Source organism: Crocuta crocuta, unplaced genomic scaffold, assembly GCF_008692635.1.
Source record: "Crocuta crocuta isolate KB4526 unplaced genomic scaffold, BGI_CrCroc_1.0 scaffold299, whole genome shotgun sequence".
NCBI classification, from domain to species: domain Eukaryota; kingdom Metazoa; phylum Chordata; class Mammalia; order Carnivora; family Hyaenidae; genus Crocuta; species Crocuta crocuta.
Window position 1 is genome coordinate 11,882,946 of NW_027532747.1, and position 19,367 is coordinate 11,902,312.

At 45.1% G+C, this 19,367-nt stretch overlaps 1 pseudogene; it reads left to right on the forward strand.

Annotated features, from left to right (window-relative positions):
- Positions 1–5,139: 5,139 nt before the first annotated feature.
- LOC144245462 (large ribosomal subunit protein eL39-like) lies at positions 5,140–16,613 on the forward strand (annotated as a pseudogene).
- The last annotated feature ends 2,754 nt before the right edge of the window (positions 16,614–19,367 follow it).

Genomic DNA, 19,367 nt, shown 5'->3' on the forward strand with positions numbered 1-19,367 from the left:
TCAGAGGAACTGTTTGCTGCTGAGATGGGCCAATAGAAAGGTTCAAAACCACAGGAAGTGCAGCAGAGGAGTGCGGCCCCAGAGCGTCCCCGGGAGGAAAGGGGGGAGCCTGAAGGCTTCCTGAGGCCTCAGTCGGCCTGGCTTCTGGGATTTGAGCCCCAGGCCAGCAATCAGACCGACGTGGTTCTAACCCCGGCTCTGCACCTGCTGGCTCCACAGTCAGGTCTTCCAGCTGGTGCTGCTGAGCCGAGAAAAGACAGTCTATCTTCCCTGCTGCTGCCAGATTGATCTCCCAAAAGCGCAGCTTCGAATGTATCTTTCCTCTCTTCGGAACCGGCAGTGGCTCCCAACTGCTTAGTAGAGTCCGTGTGCGGCAGGTTTTCAGGACTGAGCGAGTGAAACTTCCTAGATCTCACTCTGTTCTTCTGGGAAGTGAGCGTTGTAATAGTCACTGTGTTGTGAGGCTGCTGGAAACACTAAAGAAGATGATCCATTTAAAGCACTTGGGACATAGTAAGTGCTCAGTTAACAATAATTTCCATTGTCGGTGAAGGGATTACTTGATGCGAAGCCCAGCCCTCGACTCCCCAGATAGATGATCTCAGGCCAATTTCTTACTTTCTCCAGGCCTCAGCTCTACTTTTCAGAGATTTGGATGTGTTGATGCATCTAAAGCATCTTGACTGGTACTTAGTGCTCAGTAAAGTTTAGTTTTATATTATCAGGATATCACTATCACAGCATCAGCAGCACTATCATCATTTAGATCAGGGAGGGAAAAAAAGTGCATTGGGAGAGGCTCCAAGGGGCGCCTGGGTGGCTTGGTCCATTGGACAACAGACTTCAGCTCAGGTCATGATCTGATGGTTTGTGGGTTCAAGCCCTGCTTCTGGCTCTGTGCTGACAGCTCAGAGCCTGGAGCCTGCTTTGGATTCTGTCTCCTTCTCTCTCTGACCCTCCTCTACTTGTTCTCTCTCACTCTCTCTCTCTTAAAAATAAATATACATTTAAAATTTAAAAAAATAAAAAAGAGTCCCCGAAGTTGCTCTGGTGGTCAAGGAGAGGAAAAGGGGACTGGGCTCTCTGTGCCCTCCTCTCCACAGAGACTTCTGACAAGCCAGTTGCTGGGACATTTATGACCAGGGAGGGAGAGCGAGAGATGGATTGATTTTAAGGAATTGGCTTACATGATTACAAAGGCTGGCAGTTCAGGATCTGCAGGGCAGGGCAACAGCTTAGAGACCCAGAGAAGAGCTGCAATTCAAGTCTGAAGGCCAGGTCTGCTGGCAGAATTTCCTCTTCCTCTGGAGAGGTCAGTCTTTTTTCTATTATGGCCCTTAACTCACAATATTGAGGAGGGTTATCTGCCTTATTCAAAGTATGCCCATTCAGGGGCGCCTGGGTGGCTTAGTCGGTTGAGTGTCCAACTTTCGCTTAGGTCATGATCTCGCGGTTCGTGGGTTCGAGCCCCGCATCGGGCTCTGTGCTGACTGCCAGCTCAGAGCCTGGAGCCTGTTTCAGTCTGTGACTCCCTCTCTCTCTGACCCTCCCCTGCTCACGCTGTCTCTCTCTCTCTCCTAGAAATAAATAAAACATTTAAAAAAAAAAAAACAAAGTATGCCCATTCAGATTTTAATCTTATCTTTAAAATATCTTCACAGAAACATCTAAAATAATGTTTCACAGAATATCTGGGTACCATGACCGAGTCAAGTGGACACACGAAATTAACTATCATACTTCCTCAAATGGTTTTTGGATGCTCGACTTCCCAAATGGGCCCCAGGGGGGATCATGAGCCCAGTTGCTGGTGGGTGACTATGACACACCACCAGCAAAACACATTCCCTCAGGTCCCTATGTATTGGGGCTTCCTAAAATAACCAGCATGAGGGCATTGAATTCCCAGGATAGCAGCTGCCAACTTCCATCAAGAAGAGTTGGGCCTTTATATTAAAATGACTCCATCTGCATCCATAGCCTGGGTAGGCCTGGGGACATGTAGGTTACAGTTTCTTCTTAACTAGGTAGATCTTAAAGACTTGTCTTTCCATCTCTATATCCAGTGGCCACCATATGCTGGGACAGGGTGCCAGTATTCAATAATTATTCAGTGAGTAAGTCTTTACAAATGTCTATCTAGTAGAGGCATAGATAAGTGGCTTATTCATTAGCAGTTAAACTGGAAATAGATTCTATGACTCATGTTAGTCCAGCAGTCCATGGACAAGACCTTGACAGCAGGCACCGCGGTAATAGAGGGACCCCACGCGGGGTCTCTCCACCTCTGTCCATGGGATTTTGGGAGCGCCTGGCATCTTGTCCAGCACTCTTTCCTGATTTGTAAAATTAGGACGTTAGACCAGAGGGTGTGCGGGCTTTTTTTTTTATAGCACTCGCATCTACAATTCAATAAGATCATCTGCACGGTGGCCAAACACCAGGATATTGTGCATGGAATTCATAGTGATAAAAAGAGATCGGGGAAAGACATCAGCGGATTCCTGTTCCACCTTCTCTACTTGATTTCAGGGCAATTGCTTCTAGGAAAGACCAGACCAGGTGGATGATTCTTTCCCATCCTGAGAGCTCATTATCTTTTAATAAACTAGTAGCCCTAATGTTTAAAGCAATGTTTTTGAGTGACCTAAAATGATAAAACGTAAATACACATAAAGAAGATTTTTAAGAACCTATAATCTCCAACCCTCACCCCCCTCACAGGCCTCTCTGCTGCCTTTTTGGTACACATCCTTCCAGACATTTTCTGTGAACATATATGCAATTTTGCTTTGTCAAAAAATGAGACCGTGTTATATATCAGTTGTTTCATGTTTGGATCTTTTAGGATTTTAGAGCCAGGCTTCCTTCCTGGTTTGTGTCTTGGTTATTTTTCTCTCCTTCAGCCTGTAAAGTCTCCACACCATGGTATCTCAGATTCTGTTTTTATTGTAAACAATACAAATAAGAAGCAGGGGTTTGTCTCTGTGGCTGGAGGAGAGTCCAGAAGGTCAAACTACGGAGAGCTTTTGGGGGAATCAAAGCAGGAAGGAGTTTTCCCAGGTGAAAAACTCCTTTCTCTCTCAGTCGTGGGTTGAATTATGTCTCCCCCCAAAAATATGTTCAAGTCCTAGCCCCTGGTACATGCAATGTGGCCTTATCTGGGAATGGGACCCTTGCAGATGTAACCACATTAAGGATCTTAAGGTCATTCTGGATAAAATACTTGCATATTTGCAGACGGGTAGGGTGGGCCTTAAATCCAGTGCCTGGTATCCTTAGAAGAGAGAGAAGAGGGAGTTTGAAACACAGACATAGGAACACACAGAGGGTAAGGCCATGTTGTCATGTGGGGCAGAGACTGAAGTGATGTGTCTACCAGCCAAAAAACACCAAGGATCGCTTTCAACCACCAGAAGCCACCAGGGGAAAGGTATGGAACGATTCTCCCTCAGAAACTCTGGAAGGAGCCAATCCTACTGACACCTTGATATTGAGCTTCTGGCCTCCAGAATGATGACAGAATAGCTTTCTGTTGTTAGAAGCCACCAAGTTTGTGGTAATTTCCTATGACAGCCCCCAGAAGCCAATATACCCTCTACATCTTACGCTCTTTTCTTTCATTTTGTCCTTGTTTCCCGACTTGCCTGGTAAGCCATTGAATGCCTTTCCAGCAGACCTTTGAAGTCAGTTCTGGAAAGTAGGGTCAGGCCCACTTCAATTTCCTGAACAAGAATGTCATTGGAGTTTTCCCCAGAATAAGAACTACGTGATATACAAAGAAGGCCCTGGCTCTAAAAATTCAAACTGATGAAAACAGTGTAAGACTCTAAGCAAAACTCCAACAGCGATTTACAGTTTACAAAGTATTTAGTTCAAAGCCCATCGAAATCCCCAAAATAAAAATAAAGCCACGACTTCATCAATTCCCCGGGCCAGCTTTAAATTCACCTCTATCCAAGAGAGCATTGGGGTCTGATTAGGAACACACCCAAATGATTAAATCTCATCTCTTCTCTTCGGTCAGACTGTTATTGCTGCTGATAACAGCTGCAGAGTTACCAAAGGCAATAGCGTGCACTGCACAGAGAGAATTCTGTTCTAAATGAAAATCATTTTGGCTCATAAATACTGTATGTTAGAAGACTTCTTTAGATCTTCTTAGCTATTTTTCTGTCCTGTACTAGCACTACAAGAAGCAAATCTCACTATATTTACCCTGCCTTGTATCATTATGCCAGCAGAAAAAAATGCACATCACATTTTCTAAGCAAAGTTGCAAGACAGGATGAGGGGCAATATCACTGAGTACCGTTGCTCCCATATAATGACAAGAGGCTGTACGAATTGAAAATCAATTGACTTGAGCACCTGGGTGCTCAGTCATTAAGCATCTGACTCTTGACTTCAGCTCAGGTCATGATCTTATGGTTCATGAGTTCGAGGCCCACATCAGGCTCTGTGCCGAGTGGAGCCTGCTTAAGATTCTCTCTTTTCCTCTCTATCTTTTGCTCTCTCTCTCTCTCTCAAAATAAACAAACTTAAAAAAAAAAAAAAGAAAATCAATTCACTTGGAATAAGTATGAAGGGTCTAAAATTTGAGAGGGGCACCTGGGTGGCTTAGTTGGTTAAGCGTCCGACTTTCGCTTAGGTCATGATCTCACGGTTCGTGGGTTCGAGCCCCGTGTCGGGCTCTGTGCTGACTGCCAGCTCGGAGCCTGGAGCCTGTTTCAGAGTCTGTGTCTCCCTCTCTCTCTGACCCTCCCCTGCTCACGCTGTCTCTCTCTCTCTGTCCTAGAAATAAATAAAAAAATAAAAAAATAAAAATAAATAAAATAAAATAAAATTTGAGAAACTGGTTCTCAAATTTTTGCTTTAAATTAAAGCAATGAATTGCATGTGATATGCATTTCAAAAGTTAATTTATTTTGAGGACATTTTCCATTGTGCTAACCACTTTTATTTTATTCAAACTGTCGTTCATGGTGAATGAAATTCACAAACTGTACTCATTGCGATTTCGATCCACCCAAAGTGGAGAAACGAAGGTTAACAGGAGAACAATTCATTCAGTGGAGATTTTTATTTTATGTGTTTCTCATTTCTTCCACGAACCAGGCCCCTGGGCTGGGTGCTGAGATGCCAGACAGGAATCGGAGAGTCCACGCCCTCTCGGAACTGGCTGTCCACCAGGTGAGTGGGGCAGTGCTCGTGAAGTGGCACCTGGCTTAAGGTGTGCCCTGGGGGCACAGCAGCCCTGACTGAGGAAGGCGCCAGCCCTTAGCTGAGACAATGCTTCAGACACAGCAGTACTTCGTGGGTCAGGGCTGGCGGGTGGGAAAGGGGGGCAGACAGTACAATGGGAGCCACACGTGCCAAGGCCAATGCCTTTGGAGATGGTGGAAGATTTGAGAAACAGAAAAGTGCAGAAGAGTAGGAATATGGAGGCTCGAGGGTAGGGGAAACTTTGAGTTGAAGTCAGCCAGAGGACTAGGCAATGAATGACAGAGGCCTTGGGCGTCAAGGCCTTGGATGCTTTGAGGGACCTAACAGAGGCAGTAAAAAGTTTTCAGCACGTGGAATCAACAAGATTTGTGCAGCACGGCCACGATGGCAGTTAAAGAGAGGAGAAAGGCAAAAGGAAAGACTGTGGAAATAAAGCTACGTTGCACCAGCCTTACCAGGGAAAATGGCGGAGTCCACTTTTATTGGGTAAACGATGGCCGCGTAGTGGAATCCCCCAGACACATTCTTTCTGTGTGACAAGACACCAAAGCAACTTCATCATAGAAACTGTTAAAAAGAAACTATTATTCTGACACCAGTCCCCAAAAACAATGAAAACCGAGACAAGACTTTAGCTGCTTTCCTTACTTTGAAATCATCGCGTGGCTAAGGCCCCGTGGCATTGAAAGAAATCGTCTTTCATTTCCCACACTTGGAGTAGGCAGCCCTAATGACGGGTGATGTCTGAACATTTCCTGCCAAATTCCCTCAGCTAAGGGTGTTAAGCAACTTGTTATTTTAAGCAATTTAGCCATATTTGTATATACGAGCCAGCACATTCTTTGAACCAGCCCATTATATAACCTCACTTATCCCTGCAGGTAATAAACCGCGATAAATACAAGAATTAGATATAATCCAGGGTTCTCTGTGTATGCATGGTAGTCAAACCAATAAGAAATAGACGCACTTATTAGGGACAATAGCTGCCTTCCACTTCACTTACCTCTTATGAATGATTTCGGCTCTCAGTTCCAAGTCAAGAAAAACACATCGTATTTCCTAACCCACGTTATCCAGTCAGCACCAAAAGGGCTAATATTGACCACAACTTCACAGAAGTGTGTTGGTGTGAGATATGTGAGTCTGCTGGTGTAACATCTAGAAATAGAGCATTCTACATGTCCTTTTTTTTTTTGTCTCAATGCTATTCAAAGGCATCTCATGCATTCATTCTTTTATTCACTTCCTCATTCAACCAACTTTTTAAGGCTCTGATTGTAGCTGTGTTTTAAATATTCAAGGTGGGATTTCACATCCACTAAGATATATTCTTGCCCTCCAACCGTTGACAAGTGGCTGAGGAGTTAGAATATTTTATGGTGCTTCAGAAAACGACAATGTTTGTGTGGCACTGAGCTCCATCTCTTCTCAGCTCTAAGAGGAGGGGTGGGCTCTGGAGCCAGACGATCCAGGATGTGACTCCCAGCCATGCTGCTCACAAGTGTCAGGACTTGGTGAGTTATTTATCCTCTCTGAGACTCATTTTCCTCAGCTGCTGTGGAAATCCTAATAGAGCTTAACTAATACGATTGCTGTGAGGATTACATAAATGAAGATTTGTAAAGTTCCTAGAACAAGGCTTGGTGCACAGTAACAGCCTGGTCAGTTTGTGTTATTGTCGTAAACAACTGGAATTCCTGCCTAGGATGCATTTGCTGTGAGCCCACTGTGTGCAGGGCAAACCCTGGCTGCTGTAGGGGACCCAAAAGTGGGTATCGCATTCTAGCAGGTAGATAAACCTTGTACACAGACAACCAGCCACAGGACAGACGTGCTCAAGCCTACAGGCCAGCTGCAGAATGCTGGTATCAGTTATGTATTGCTGTGTGACAAATTGCCCCAAACTCAGTGGCTTAAACCAACATACATTTATTATCTCACAGTTCTCATGGGTCAGGGATCTATACTTGGCTTAGTTGGGTCCTCTCTTCCGGCTCTCTCACAGGCTGCAATCAAGGCATTGGCCAGGGCTGGGTTCTCATGTGAAGGTTCAAGTGGGAAACAATCCTCTTTGAAATGTATGTTGGCAGAGTTCAGCTCCTTGAGGGTTGTTAGACTTATGGCTTAGGATCCTTTCTGGCTATTGGCCGGAGGACTCCCTCAGTTCCTTGCCATGATAAAAGCATGCAATCTGAAGACACAATAGAGAGAGAGTCTGCCAGCAAGATGGAAGTCACCATTTTATATACCATAATCACAGCAGGTAATGAACTGCTCAGGGCAGTGAGAGGAGCAAAGCTCTCCTTAGCCCTCATCTCCCGGATGCTCGAAGGCATGGACAGTGCCCTCCCTCCACACACAAATGGAAACCCAACCTCTCCATCTGTCCCCAGTGGTGTCTTCAGAGTTCGATTCTGGTTGGAGGCAGAAAGAAGCTTGGCAAAATTTATCATCTTGTCAGCAACCAGAAGCTTTAAGTCACTTACTCATATATGAACTTTGTTTCTTTAGCAATTGTGGCTCTCCGTCTAGATGCTCTCAAATCCTCCTTGCTGGTTCAGCGTAGCCATCCCCCAGTTTCTAGAAACTTTGCTCCAAAAGGTTCATATCTGTAACTTTCTACAGAGAGCTAACCTGTGGTACCCTGGAAACACTGCACTCAGAAGCCTCCAGAACCAAGACAGCCTGGGAACTTACAAATGCCCGTGGGGGCCTGTGGCTAATGACTGACTGGTACAGATGTATAAAAAACCTGGATCCCTTAGTTTTTGGGTAGGATCAACTCCACTTGGTAATTTATTCTCAAAAGCCCCTCTAGGGTTAAGGCTGAGTCTGGAACTTTATTTGAAATCATAGCCATGCCTGGCTAATTTTTGTTCCCTATTCTTCTTTTCCTACCCCCTGACAATTTCTTCTGGGGTAAATTGCTTAATTACTTGCACACAAATTCTCTCCTTGGGTTCTGCATCTGGGGAACCTGCCTAAGACATCTGGTACCATACGTAGTCCCAGGAAGCTGACTATAAGGATAGGATTCTAGATGCAGCTCATTCACCAGCAAGATGAAAAAGGGGATTCCATGCCCAGTGGTAGGAGGCATTCTGTATTTTTTTTATTTGTTAGAAATTCAACATATTTTACACACACAAAAACTGCATATGATAATATATCATTTTATTTAAATCTAAGGANATCAAAGAACCAAAAAAAAAAAAAAAGGGGGCCTGGGGGGTTCCGTCGGTTAAGCATCCGGCTCTTGATTTTGGCTCAAGTCATGGTCTTATGGTTTGTGAGACCGAGTCCCATGTAGGGCTCTGTGCTTGGGATTCTCTCTCTCTCTCCCTCTCTCTGCCCCTCCCTCGCTCATGCTTGCTCTCTCTCTCAAAATAAATAAATGTTCAAAAAAGCAAAAAACCTTTTTTGTTTTTCCTCATATTAATTTTGGCATTCTGTATCTTTTGNGGGATTGGATGGAATTGAGCCATTGGCTTGAGCAATTCCAGAACATATGAGTAAACTTCACAGAGTGGAGCCCCAGACATCCCTGTTAGCTCCCAACAAGTGCGTCTCTATTGGCTCACGCCTATGGCCTCACAGGTTACCCCCCATGACCAGCTGAGAGAAGAAGGATCCCAACTTTGGTCCATAGCTAGTCTGACTCAGTACATTGGTGCACACTGAAAACGGACAATTGCTATGCTACAGCCCCACCCACAGGGGGCTCTGAAGAGACCAATGAGGATGATTTGTAAGATGCACAGCTTTGGTCATTGCACCTGGTGATCCAGGCTGTATGAAGAGAGAGGTGGCCAAAGGTAAGGAGATGGGTTTAGAGCCGCAGCAAGTGACTCCACTGGTTTGGTCATGGGACTGGAAGAAGCATAACTGGAAGATGGGGGCAAGGGTTTGAGGGAAGAAGACCAATAAGGGTGAAGATCTTGACATCGCACACCAGTGCCTACCGGAGAGCATCCGTGGGAAGAGGCATTAAGCAACCAATAGGCGGGGCGCCTGGGTGGCTTAGTCGGTTAAGCGTCCGACTTTCGCTTAGGTCATGATCTCGCGGTTCGTGGGTTCGAGCCCCACGTCGGGCTCTGTGCTGACTGCCGGCTCAGAGCCTGGAGCCTGTTTCAGTCTGTGACTCCCTCTCTCTCTGACCCTCCCCTGCTCACGCTGTCTCTCTCTCTCTCTCTCTCTCTCTCCTAGAAACAAATGAAAACATTAAAAAAAATTTAATAAGCAACCAATAGGCAAGGTGACTCATCCCGTAAACGTCAGCCAGCCTTTGTCCGTAGCCCCTGTACTTCCTTGCGCAGTAGACACAGGCCTAAGGATGCACCGGCTCCAGTGGCAGAGGTGGAGACGCTGCATGAGTCAAAAAGCACAGGCTCCTTATCACCCGCGGCTGATGTAGTGCTGCCACTGGGAACGCTGGCCCCGTGAGCAACAGAGACTGACCCTGTGTCCCTAGTCTGGCACTATACCTTCAGGCCACCAACCCGAGACACGGGGGCAAGTTAATTACTTAGGACACCTTTCTCCCTGGAAATGGCAGCATTTCGTTCTGACTGGGATCGATATACATTAGGGTATGAACTCACCTTTCCTACCTGCCGTGCCTTGGCAAGATCCGCTGTTTGAAGACTCGGAATGTCTGATTTACTGACACAGGATCCCATCAAACATTTTCTGTCCAATTTTTGGCAAAGGAGGTATGATCATGGGCACCTGTCTATGACATCCACCGATCCACAATATGCCATTCAGAAGCTTCTAGCAGGAAAGATTGTAACCGCATTTTGAAGGCATAGGGAGGCACTAACTTCGAAATGAGACTCTGTGAGGTTGGGCACCATCATTCAGAATGCAGTACGTGCATTAAACCAAGAGCCATTGTTTTGCTTTGTGTCTCCAAAGGGGTGGAAAGAGGAGGAGTCTGGTCCACTATCACTCTCAGTGACCTTTTTGGGCAATGCATCTTCCTGTCCTCATAACTCTAGGCCATTGGGTCTAGAAGTTTTAGTTCCCAGAGGGAAAACACCTGAGCTAATCCACTTGGAGTCTCTCTTGCTGTTCCCACGCCCAGTGTTAACTGAACACAGGCCATTGCAGCAGCTGCAGCAGCCACTACCTGATAAAGACATGGTGGTAAGGAGCTCAGACCCCTCGAGGATGAAGATTTGGGCCACCCTACCAGGCAAGCCACCTAGTCTGGCAGAGGGCTAGTTGAGGATGAGGGAAATCTTGAATGAATGGGAGAGAAAAGGGAGAATAGATATTCACTATAATTGTGGCACCAGCTATAGCCTCAAGGGCTGTGATTTGTCCTCCAAGATCCATGATCAATTCGAATCTCGAATAAGCTGTGACAAACTAGACTAGACTTAATGTGGGAAGCACATCAGTCTGAGCGGTGCAAAGGGTAGACTCTAGTGAATGCTGTGGGCATGCTGCCCAGATCCCCTTTACTGGTTCACTGTATCCCCAAGCCTTAGCTTCCTTCTCTCCGGACGGCTCACACCCCCAACCTCCTTCAGAGAACTACCTTCCCTTAATTTACAGGAGCCACCTCACACAGAGTCATTCAGAGCAGGAAGTGCTGGCTCATCCCCTCCAGGAAGGCCCGTAACCAGCGACTGGTGCACAGATATAAAAAAACCCAGCTCCCTTGCATCAAGGTGGGATCAACTCGCTATGTAATCTGTGCTCCAGGGCTCCCTTTGGATCAGGCTGAGTGAGGCTGGATCTTGACCTTAAATAGCTCCCTTGCTTGCCTTCTTCTCCTGCCCTACTCTGCTTCCCTTTGTCCCTTACTAGTTTCTCCTAGAAGCACTTCCCTAATAAATTGCTTGCACACAACCCTTGGCAACCCAAGACACCTCCCTAACAGAATAGAAATTCTTGGCGGACAGACACTGTTTAGAGGGACAAAAATCTTCTCATCTCCCGCATACCCAGCCCAGCACAGGATACCTGCTGGGAGTCAGTACTGGTTTTGGCAAATCTCTGTCTTGGATTTTTGTCCCTTCAGGAAGAATCTGAAGTTCCTAACTGGTGATTGTGATAGTACATTGCAGACGAGGACATCTGTAAATTGTCAATGATGTATCAATGCAAACTGTATGTCCCAGGGTTTTTTGTGTAATCTCAAGCTCGAATGTATTTTCTTCAGTCCCCTTGTCTGTCCATTTCCACTGTGCCCCAGTTGCGGTGGTGTGTGTGTGTGTGCGTGTGTGTGTGTGTGTGTGTAGCCAAAGAGATGACGTGCTAGCCAAGACGCAGCTGAGGGAGGACACTTGAGCATTATAATAAAGCAAGGACCTTGAAGTTAAGCAAGACTGGACTTCAAATCCTGACTCCAGCCCAACCAGCTGTACGACCTTGGCCAGGTTTTATTCATCTTGAAAAGAAGTTACTAGCTTCTACTGGACGGGATTGAAAATGAGTTAATGTATGCAAAGCGCTCGACTTTGCAAAGCTCGAAACGGTTCCTTTCAGAGAGGGGAGAAGGGTGGGTCAAGAGCCCTCAGTGCAGTCTGGGGACATTACTGTCCTCATGGAGCCAGTGCGGGGGGGAGGGGAGAGAGAAGGCAATGCCCAAGTGTTTTCCTCCGGGGCACGGGGCACAATACTTGTAAGCCATCGGGAAAGGGGGCATCATCTCGGCCGGAAGAGCCAGCCTCGAAGGAGGGAGGCCCTGAGACCCTGGGCCAGCGCGCGGCTGCCCCACGGCCCCTCCCGACCCTCCCCCACCTGCTTCTCGGCAGCGCGAGACTAGGTGAAGTGTGGAAGCCGGGNTCACATCCCGGCAGACTGGGCAGTTCAGCGGCCCGGACACTTTCGAGTTTGTCTCGTGGGGACGGAGTTAGTCACCCGGGTCGGGTCCAGGCTGAGTGAATTGGATGTGGAATCTCGAACCTTTTTCTCACCTATGCCAAAGAGGTACACACACACACACACACACACACACACACAGGCTCACGTCTCAATCTTTTCCCTCCAGTCTTTCACCTGAGGGATCTTTAATCTTGGAAACAATACGCAGAAAAAGGCTTCCAAAATCAGCCTTTTAAAACAACACTGGAAATGAGTATCATATTTCTCGAGGGCCATATTAAACTCTAAACGTCCATGCCTGGAAGGGTATTCTGGATTCTGGACTTGAATTTGCATTCTTCTAAATCCCTCTCTGCAATGAGCTGAGTTTGGAAATTCAGTTGTGGGATATTAAATTTAAACATATACCCCTCTAGCTAGTGTTATGATTGCTCTGCTAAAGGACCCACTCACAAAGACAAAGCCACACGGTTCTCATTCTCTGGCTTGAGAGTATTTTTAACAGAGGCGGAGTCAGTCACGTGTCTGTGAGTTTAATCAAATTGACAAGGGCTCTGAGCGAGAAACCCTTGCTATCTAATGGGAAGAGCGTTAGGAACGTAGAGATGCATTCTCTTTGGACATACTTGAATCAGGGCTTTTCAGATGGAATCTTCTCTTGCATATATTTTCCCGATCTGCTGCAACTGGAAAATTTAAATCAAAATCCTATTTCTTATATTCATTTCTCTGGTAAATGTGTCTAGGCTGAGATTATGCATTTTCTTGATCAACAAGGAAGTGCGCGGCAATCACTGTGAATTGAGCACCTTGCTGATTGAGCCACACTTGAACCTGGAGGCAAGAACGACCATAATCTTGGAATGAGAATCCTCCACGGTGTATTTCACAAGCATGTTCGCAGCTAACCTTTTTCCACTCCAAAGGATCATTCACTTGGAACTTCTTCTTTGCCAGAGTATTAAATCTCTTAGAAAATCACTTTCACATACTTTTTAGTTTGAAAATGTGATTGTGGTTAGGCAAGTACTCATATCATTTATCTCTCTATTCTCTTACTCCTAGATGATTTTTTCCCAGTATCAAAACAGAATCTTTAATTTGCATGTTGGAGAGTAGAGGATAAATTCTGAAAGGCAACTCAAGGATCTGAAAATAATAGTTTCATGTGTAGCACCATTGGGGGAAAAGTAAGAACCTATAAAGCTATGTGTACCTAATGACTTTTTTGTGCATAAGGCAAATTGCTAAGATTATCTGCTTCAGATTTGGTAGTTCTCACTGTAACAATAGCAGAAACGATAACAATTAATTGGGAAATATTAGCATTTGCAAACATTTTTATTTGGTAATTTTCACAGTATCTGATTATTCATTCACTATCTTGAAGTCTTTTTTTACACAGAGGTTATTCATCAATATGAGCCCAGATCCACTTGATTGCAAGATATTGATAAGGGTTCACATATGCCTGGTGTGGCAAATAGAACTGACCAGATTAGTCATTAACTGGTTGGTTGCTCTCTGTAGATAGAGGTCGAGTTACACACGAGTTAGCCCAACCTTCACTCTTTAGACTTCATTAACCACTTGGAGGGTTAAATAGACAGCAGAGGAGACCATTGGATTTATCACACGCCCTACTCTATTAATAACATTTGAATATTAAGAACCTCACCATATACTTCCCATTATTTGCTAGTGTGGAAATATCTCCATACAACTATTCCAGTCAGTTTCCCATTTCACAAGGTTTCTCCCTTTTCTTTTATGGTTACTGTTTCCTCAGGAACAAAATACAGGTTTCCCTGGGTATTGCAAAGTACAGTGTTTGTATGAAGTCTTTTGTAAGCCAAAATGGCATAAAGTGAAGAAGGAATTACCACTAATTTATATGTGAATTTTTTTAATGTTCCCAGACACCCAAAATAACCTCTTTTAGGCTTTTCTGATGCCTTAGGATACATCTTGCTAACGGATGCACAAAATAAATGGAGATAAAATACAAATGCTCACACACAGATCAAAGCTATGATGGCTTGATGCTGACATGCTGATGTGGTTGAAGGGGAAAGAGATTGGTAGGGCCCCTCTCGCTGCGTGGGGTGCACTCTGGCCGTATAACAGTTTAAAGCAAAACACTGAACACTGTTGTCACTTTTTTTTTTTTTTTTACCCCTTTGGTGAAACCAAAAATCCTCTTCCAATTTCTTTCAGTTAGCAGGTACTAACGTAGATCTTTTGCAAAAGTGAAGTAGCCTAACGCGAACTTTTGGAAAACGGGGGCACCTGCTTTATCAAACACCAGATCCATTTTGTATGTTCACCACTTCCACGTTTCCAAATAGTGACCTTAAGCTTTGCACATCGAATCGTTATTACTGACTACCAGCATCTTATCTAATCCCGCATTAAACTCGATTTACTGTTTTATCTCTACTTCTTTAATCTTTTAAAGGATTATCATAATGTGGACTCCTTAATGAAATATTTTTTCATACGAATAAACTAATCTTTCTCCATTTTCCCAGATTCCTCTACTTTTGCTCAATTTCCTATATACCTTTATCCTTCTTTAAATATTCATGTTTTCCAGTTTCATTTCTTATGCAACAGAATAAACCAAAATGCTTATCTTGTTACTACAGAAATGACTGTTACCACAAAATGTGGAATGTTCTTGTTTAGTGCTTAATGTCTTATGTTTAGCTCACCTGATCTCAGTAAAATATTAATGCTTCTGTTGCTAGAAGATTCCCCCATAAAAGTATTTCTTTCCATCATGCCGCAAGGCCACCTAATATTCTCAAATCATTCCTTTGGATTTAAAGAGGCCATAGAGCATGGTAGTTGGCAGACCAGATTCTGAACTCAAGCCCTGATTCTTTCTAACACTTATGAGCTCTGTTAGGTTTGGGGACTTTTAAGGATTAAAGGTGTAATTCTTGTAAAGTTCTTGGAATGTAGTCAATGCTTCATGCATGCTAGCCGTGGGTATCACCATCATTATTATCAAGATTAAAATATTGTTTCCACTGTCACCAATTAACTTGGCCTAAATTAGTTTATTAAGCTCTCCATAGATGGATGGTATTCTGATAGGACCTAAAATAGACATTTCGACAAAGGAGAGGGAGGGGTTACAAGGAGAAGGGGAAAACTCAGAGCATGAGCCAACGGGTGGGGGGTGGGTGGGCGGAGTTATCCCAGGCAGCTAAAGCACAGCATGGGCTCACGGGGCTCCTAAGGTGATAAGGTAGAATGAAAAACAGCTAACAATAGAATGATGTTCATAAAATTAGTCACAACATCGTCAGACAACACCATGAGAGAGAGGATTTTTAAATCTAGGTAAGACTGTGAGACCTACCATATAGGAAAAATATGAAAAAGTGGGGTATTCTGACACCTGCTAAAGACTTAAGACCTAGATGGGAGGATTTTTTTTAATCAATCATGTCTCCCCGGCAGACATCAGAATCCACTCTAGAGAGTCTAAGCAGAAAGAAATGTAGTATAGGGTGATAAATGGCTTCCAGACTTGGTGTTAGGATTGGGGAAAACACTCTAGGTGGTTTCAGGAGCGACTCCCCGCACAGATCTGGGCGGTAGTGGAGGGTCTCGCGCTGCAGGAAGCTGCCTGCTGACTTGGGAAGTTGCCCCTACAGCTGCTGTCTTGTGAGCCCCACAGGTAGGCCATGATTGGCAGTGCACCACCATCAGGAACACCCCCAACCGGAAGTCCCTACTGGGGCTGCCGGCTCCAGAGCCATGGTGCCTCCTGGAACCCGCACCAGCAAAACAGATGCCATCTGCGAGGCCAGTGACTACACACGGACACCTGCGTGAACCCTGTGGAAGAAGCACTCGATGGCCCTTTGGCCACGCTTGCCAGTAGAAATAGCGGAACCCAGAATCGAACCTGGAATCACACAAGCACATGGGGAGAACCTAAGTTACATCCTGCATTTTGCTTCAAAGAAGTCTGAAATAGGAGTCTGTGTTGTTCCCATTTCTGCAGTAAAGGAAGAAATACGATAAAGAGGGTGGAATGACTACTGAGCTCTAATCCATCTTGTCCACTGTGGGCCACCCCTTTGGTGGTTAAATGTCCACATAGATTCTTCTTCCCAATGTAAGCTTCCAAATGATAGCAGTAACATCAAATGCACTTGTCTTCTCCCCAATGGGAGAACGACACTTCTCTGCATCCATCTCTGGGTCATGTTCACTTTCCCTTTAGCGTAGTCACAGTCCAGTCTTGATGTCCCACAATCTATGGGCTGGCTTGTAAAAGGAATTATGCCCTGCAAAACTCTTCACTAAACATTAAAGGCAGTCTCTTTCCTCTTCTCCACCATCGTGTTATGTGCTGCTGACTGTTTCTCGCCTTGTCTCCTCACAAGACTTTCAGGATCAAGCGATTCCTGGCCAAGAAACAAAAGCAGAATTGTCCCATTCCCCAGGTGATTTGGATGAAAACTGGTAATAAAATCAGATACAACTCCAAGAGACGGCATTAGAGAAGAACGAAGCTGGGTCTATAAGGGATCATACATGAGATGGCACATATTTATGCCGCCTGAAAATCATGTGTTTCTATTCTATGACCTCCCTACTACCTAACCAGTAGATCTGTTTTATAAGGAAAATGACTTTTCTCTGTTATTATGCTTCTGCACCAGTAGATTGGTTCAGACATGTGAGACCTGTTGATTGAAAAAAAACAAAAACACACACACATTAAAGGCAAAGAGGAGGGAATATTATGTGCTAATATATGTAAATAGCACATAAACAGCAAGGGAAAAAATGATATTCCTTCCTCTGCAACTCATTGCATGCGGTCTTTGCTCCCCCCAGGTTTGCTCAGTGGGCCAGACTCCTTGGCCTGGTGGCAGGACCTAACCCTTCATGCCGTAGATGTCTGAGGTTCTAGATTTGCCAACGTCTTCTCTAACTTTTGCCATTGGGTGTGGCAGTCCCAAGGGGCACTCCAGAAAATCTACTGGCTCTCACTGTTCGACAGCGACCTTTATTTTCCTTGATTGTCAGAAACCCAGTGATTGTAAGGAATCCAGTGACCAGGTGAAAGTCTTAATTAACATACAGTCCAGTGGAACCATGTGTTTCCTGAATGGAAGAGTCCACAAATCTTGAGACAACAACTCAAAGTCACAGAGATGTAAGTAAACACTTGTATAGACCATTAGGCTTGATAATGAGAGGCGCCTTTCCCATTTCTGTCCCTTGGCTTCCAGATCTATGAGCGTTGCGGATGGGAGAAACAACACCCACCCAAAAGCAGCTGGTTTGGAACATATACCACATTCCTTGCAAGATGCGGCTCAGCTGCAGCAAACCATTCCTCCTTCCATGTGGCAGCCCTCTGCGTGATGGGCGCACAGTAAGATCAGCGAGTCCCGTGGAGGTCAGCCACCTGCTTTTTAAAAACCTGGCTATAAAATTAGTTTCTTGGTCAGAAATAACATGGTGTGGAATGTCATGAAAGTGAATAACACATTCGGTGAATCCGTACATGGTATTCGTGGTGGAACATGGTGGGCAGAGAAGGCAAACCCAAATCTAAATATTACAGTGAGGACAAATCATTGCCCCTTCTACGATGAAACAGCTCAATGATACAACACCTGCTGCCAGATGGTATGATACACCACCAGGAGTCCAGTGTTAGTGTATTGTTTGCAGGATGGCCCTCGGCAGTGGGAAATATCTGGATCTGCCTTGATAAAGGGAGTTCCATGCGACTGAACCCAGGTATAATCCCCATTCCTGCTACCATGGATGCTTTGTGGACATTCTGGGGTGGTTGAGGAAAGCAGCTGACTCACGTCCATTGAATAAGGCATCTTGCCCACCTTACTATGTAGATTCCCTGATGCAGTGCTGCTCTCTTGTGAACCAACCTATGGGATGCATCACATCCTGGTCTATTGGAAGAGGTCTATGCACATACCTATTCCCCCAGACCACCATGAAACCAATCACCTGTCCCTTTTTCCAAGTCCCTACATGTATGGTCATATGGACCCATACTTGTAATACCTCCCCATACAAACTGAACAATCGGATGAATCATTTAGAGTTCTAACCATTGGGAAAATTGCTACCCCCACCTCCTAGTGAATCTGTAATGCTGGAGAAATCCACTATCAATGGGGCTTGCATACCATGCAAAACCATCCAGAAAACAGGCTCAATTTTCTTTCTTTCTTTCCCTTAAAAAATGTGTTAGAGGCATGAAACGATGCTCAGCATCCTTCCTCATCAGGGAAATACAAATCAAAACCACACTGAGATACCAACTCACGCNATAAAATTTCTCCAACTAAAAAAAAAAATATGTTAGAGGGACTCCCCTGAGGGTAGGCATGTGTGTTGAAGGAAACGCGTAGCAGGGGTAGGCACTAGGAGAATGGGAATCATCTGCACGTGCATCTTGGACCATCACAACCTGCATCACAACAATATGCTCTGGAGTGCACTACTTGCGCTTATGCCACATTGGTGGATGGGTGGATCCATGAAGCACCCTGTTCCTGATGGGAAGACTGGTCACAGGATCACTTGGTTTTCCACTGTCAAGCAATCAGCAAGCTGGGAGCTGTTTTTTTAAACAACAACAACAACAAAGTTCCTTGCCAAAGGGGATGTGGTTTTATTAAAATCCTCTGCTGCGAATTTCCTACTAGGGCTCACCACACCCTTACCTGTCACAAATGCTTTGCACACCATTAGATGTTCTGGATCATAAGAGCCCACATGCAGAACTGCGTGCATTGGATCAGTTTGAGCTCTCACTCTCATTTCCACTCAAAACTGACAGCCCAACACCTTACTTGGTAAATGGATCAGACACTCAAGCACCGTGTAGGTTGCTTCCTTCAGAACCGTGTAATTCATGACCCGTGGTCTGAAAGACTACTACATTTGGAGAGCTACAAGAGTCAAGAATCCTCCCCTGGGGGGCGCCTCGGTGGCTTAGTCGGTTAAGCATCCGACTTTTGCTTAGGTCATGATCTCGCGGTTCGTGGGTTCGAGCCCCGCGTCGGGCTCTGTGCTGACTGCCAGCTCAGAGCCTGGAGCCTGTTTCAGTCTGTGACTCCCTCTCTCTCTGACCCTCTCCTGCTCATGCTGTCTCTCTCTCTCTATCCTAGAAATAAATAAAACATTAAAAAAAATACTCTTAAAAAAAAAAAGAATCCTCCCCTGGAACCACTGGCCCCAGACCATAGGGGTCCTCTGAAAATTCTCAGAGAAAAACGAAACGCCTCCATGAC